Here is a 4,683-nt window from a genome sequence, read left to right on the forward strand (position 1 = left end):
AGGGCCCTTCTGCAGGACAACCTCTCCTCATCCCCAAATCCTCTGTTATATCCTCTCATTGAATGTGTAACACTTGTTACCATGGTAGTTTTACATTTATCTCCGTGATTATTAACTTTTCCCATTTGACTCACCCAGAGGACCGAATGCCATAAGAGCAGGAACTGTGTCTGTCTTGGCTTGCCATTTTATCCCCAGAGTCTAGCACAGTGCCTGGAACATGCACGTCCAGCAGCCATTTGCTGGGTGGGTGTTCATGAATGAGCACCTACCCTTTTGCGCCTCACCAGGCAGCAAGCTGGTTTGCTTTCATTGTCTCCTATCCTGCCTTTCTTCCTTTCTCTCTTTCTCTGAGCAGTCCCTGCTTCTCTCCAAGACTCTACTTCCTAACCTCATTTGCTCTATCAAAATTTACACAGCCTGAGTCCCTTTTTGGGGTTCAGTGGATAAGAAGGACTAATTAGGGAGATAGATTTGTCCTGCAGGTTAAAGGTAGACGGTCAGTCAACAGGTCTGCCCCCCCCCCCCGCCCCCCAGGCGTTACTTGCATTTTAGCAGGAGCTTCAGCACCTTCACTCAGGGCTGGGAATTTCAGTGATGAGACAGCCAGTGGAGGGCATAGTATTTGACATGGAGGTGGAGTTTAGTTGTCCCTCAAACCTCCCCACAGTTGGCAGCACTTAGGCTTTGTCCTGTCTCCTCTCTGCCTGCTGAGCTTGTCTCTGTTCCCAGATCACCCTGTCCCTGGAGCAGCCCTCTCTGGCTGGGGCACCAACTTGTCACCCTTGGAACACACCTGCTTCCTGAGGTGGCTCCCTCCCCTCTGCCACCCAGTGACCTTTGGGCTGCTTCCTCATTTGCTGCCCTGGTGAGTCAGGGATGCCATAAACACCTGGCATGGGCAGAACAAGGCGACAGACAGGCGCTCTCACTTAGCACTATCACAAAGTTCACCGGGCGAGAAGCATAAAATGTGGAGGGCAGGGCCCCTGATCAGAGCTCACTGCCCCACACCTGCCCACCGACTTATCTCTCTCTGCACACCTGGGAACAGGTGCCACTTGCTGTGAGCAAGGCGAGTCCTCCCCTATGCCCTGAGCCCTCCTCTTCCCTCCCCTTCCCTCTTCTCCCCACCCAGGTTGGGGGCTTGCTTCATCTGGCTTCTCTATTTTCAGTCTCTCCTTTCTAGGATCTCCTTCCCTATAACCTACAAGCCCACTCAAATCTCTCCATCTCCTATCCCAGAAGGGACTAAAGAAACCCTCTCAAAATCCTGCATGGCCCTCTGGTTCCAGCTTTCTCGTCTGCCTGTGTTAAGCGAGCTTCTTGAGAAAATAGGCTGCTGTCCCTGTACTTCTTCACTTCCTACTTGACTTATAAAACTGTAACACGGTTCTCTGGTGACAAGAGTACTGCATGTTTGTTGCAGAACATTTTGAAAATAAAAATACATAAAGAAGAAACCCAAAATTGCCCCATGATCCCAGAATCCAGAGATAACTGTTACTAATACTATATTTTGGTATATTTTCTTCTAGAATTTGCTTCCTCTTGGCAACTACGTGGAAGTGGGATACTCTTGTATATATGGTTTTGTGTCCTGCTTTATTACCTTATATACACAAGTTCGACATAGTGAATTGAATTCCTTAGGGGCTATTTCAAGTCTCACCTTCTCAATAAGCCTTTCCTAACACAGCCCCCCCGCCCCGTTCGCTTCCTTAACATTGTACTAAACATTTACTAGGCTCCATTAGGACGCTGGCTGACAGTAACCTCTGACTGCTTTCTGGGCCTGGACTGTGCCAGGAACCACTCAATCAACAAGGTCTTGTTAGCACCCAGCTCTGAATAGATGCCTTGGGGTGGGAACTGGCAAGTGGTGGCTACAAGAGAAGTCTGAGACACAGACCCTGGCAGAAGGAGCATGCCATCTGACGAGGGGCGGGGGGCCTGCATGCACAGACCCACATCAACATGAGAATTAGGTACAGGGGGGTGAAATACACACTGCCTGAAGTGGTTCAGAAAAGCAGCAAGCAGTAAGGGTTAGGGTGGTCCCAGTGAGTTCCCGGAGGAGGAGGGACACACATGCCTCTGATCATTTACTCAGTGCCTTAGGCACTGAGCTAGAGCCTTAGGAAAAATTCATTGAATTGATCGGAATTTATAGATTCCTAAAGATCCATGTTTTATGAACAGTTCAACAAACATTTATTGAGTTCTAACCCCACCCTACCCCTCCTGATCCTCTCCCCAGCTGCCAGTTGGAGAGCTTACAGAGGCCATTCCCACCTGGGGAGGCAGGACAAGCCAACCTGCCTGTGTGAACTGCCCCCTTCTCCCTAGAGACCAGCACTTTCTCAATGGCAGAGCGTGTATCTCGTTCTGGGGCAGGGTGAGTCCCTTCTGGCCTCCAGTACCTCCTCCCTAACTACGAATGTGGTTTCTCTGAGCAAACGGATTTTCCTAAGTGGAGGCATTACTGCCAGTTTCCCAAGGGTTCCCATAATGTGCTGTGTATGCCTCAAGCAGCCAGTTCCATCGAACATTTCATTATCCTCCTTGGATGTATTACTTTCCGGTTAGCTCTCAAGAGACAGTTTATTATCTTCTTAACAAACCTTAATTATTTACGAGCAATCATCAAGGCTTCAAGCTGAGTCTCCACCCACGGCCGCCTTGGGGAGGTTAAATGACCTCTCCCGTTTCCATCTGGGGCGCCTTGCAGAATCGGCTTCCCCTCTCTGGGGCTCCTTTGGTCCTTTATTTGATTTTTTGGCATTTTCTAGCAATATGTGGGATAGGTTCTTCAACCAAGTTTCTCTGATTGTAAATCCTATCCATCTTTTAAGCTTAAATTCTCTATAGCTCATTCATTTGCTGTCAAAAAGCTCTTATTTGCGCACTTCCTATGTGTGAGGCACTTTGTTGAGCCCTGGGGATCTGAAGATGAAGAAAACACAGCGTGGCAGAGGAGAAAGACGTGACAACATAGAATGCTGGGATAGTTCTCACTTATGTGCCCGGGTAAAGGACGTGCTAAATATGTTGTCATTCGACCTCACAACAACCTCGAGTGAGATGATATCATAACCCTCTCTTTACAGTTGCGGGCACTGAGGCACTGGGAAGTTGCCCAAGTTGCCCAGGGGCACACAGCTCAGTGACGTGAGGACGAAGATGTTAGCCTGGGCATTTTGGCTCTAGCGCTTGTGCTCTTGGCCGCTCTGCCATATCGTGAGATAAACTTCCAGGAGAGAGAAGCACTCATGGGTAGTAGGTGGCAAAAAGGACAGCATAATCAGTTCTGGTTAGGAGAGTTGGGACATTTTCTCTAGGACAATGTGTGTCCTCAGAACGTCTTTCTCAGCACACCACTCCAGTGCCATGAGCATCTGAGTTTTTCCCTGCAGGTGAAAGCACTTTCTGTTCCGACAGTATTCCCCGTAAGGTTTGCACACACTGAATTAACACCTTATGTTGAGTTAGCTTATCAGATGGATGCTCTTCTGAGCATGAGAAGAGCTCAGCCTTGAGAAGACAAGAGAGCAGGGGAGTGAGGGGGGAAGACAGAAGACTTCAGGAGCATGAGAGATACAGCTCTGGGGCAGCAACAGGACTACTGGGGGGAGGGTGGGCTCTGGGCAACTAGAAAGAAGATACCCAATGTAGACCTATATGGGGAAGTAGAAAGGGAGGTAGTTGGAAGTTTCCAGAAATGAACTTCTCCACTTCCTAGTTTTCTAACCATTGATTAGATGTCCCACCTGGTGCTTTTCTATCACCAACTGAGTAGGGATGCAAAGATCCCATGAAGAGAAAAACCAGGGCTGCAGAGCTAATCAACATTAAGCCTATGGAAAGAGGTGAAAGGAACTGGGTTTGTTCCAGATGGAGGTGAGAAAGCTGGTGACTACAAACAGCAGAAGCCTCTGAGTATATGATGGGAAATAAAGAAGTTAAGCCAGATGTCTTCATTGCCAGTAATGTCAGGACGTGAGGATATTGACTGAATCAGTGGGAAGGATTTAGATTAGCTATGGAGGATTCCCAACGATGGCTGCTGGCATGAAGTTCTTAAACATAGGATAAATTCTCATCTAGGATTATGGAAAATGTAAGTGTGCCTCGGGGCGTAGGATCAACCTTTAAAGATCCTTCTCAGGTTTACGAATAGCATTTAAATAGTGCTCTAAGTTTGTTCAGATTTTTTTTTCTCCTTTTCTTTATGAGCTGTTTCTCATCCATTCATTTCAATCTCTTCCCTCACAAATCTATCAACATAAAATGGTTGTAACTCAGTTATAATGATCTATAAAATTGATTTATTATTTAGTTATAATTATTAGCAATTATTATTCCTTTTTGACAGTTCGCCCATGGTGATGGTGGGTGGTTATCTCTCGTGATTAACTTCTAACCAAGGATGCACCTCAACAACAGACTATGGGATGAGAAAGTAGAAGAGATTCAATATGACAAAAAGTATATATGATACTTTACTGGACATTGATTATGGGTTAGGATCTATTCTAAACAAAGTACACATTTCATGTCATTCCCATTTTTCAAGTGAGAACTCCGGCACAGAGAGCTCAAGTTTATACATTTAGTAAATAAAGAACCGGAATCCACCGGAGGCATTCTAGCTCCAGAGCCTGGGCACTTATGCTCTCTGCC

This window comes from Ceratotherium simum, chromosome 2 (genome assembly GCF_057802395.1).
Source record: "Ceratotherium simum simum isolate JZ-2026a chromosome 2, ASM5780239v1, whole genome shotgun sequence".
Taxonomy (NCBI): Eukaryota; Metazoa; Chordata; class Mammalia; order Perissodactyla; family Rhinocerotidae; genus Ceratotherium; species Ceratotherium simum.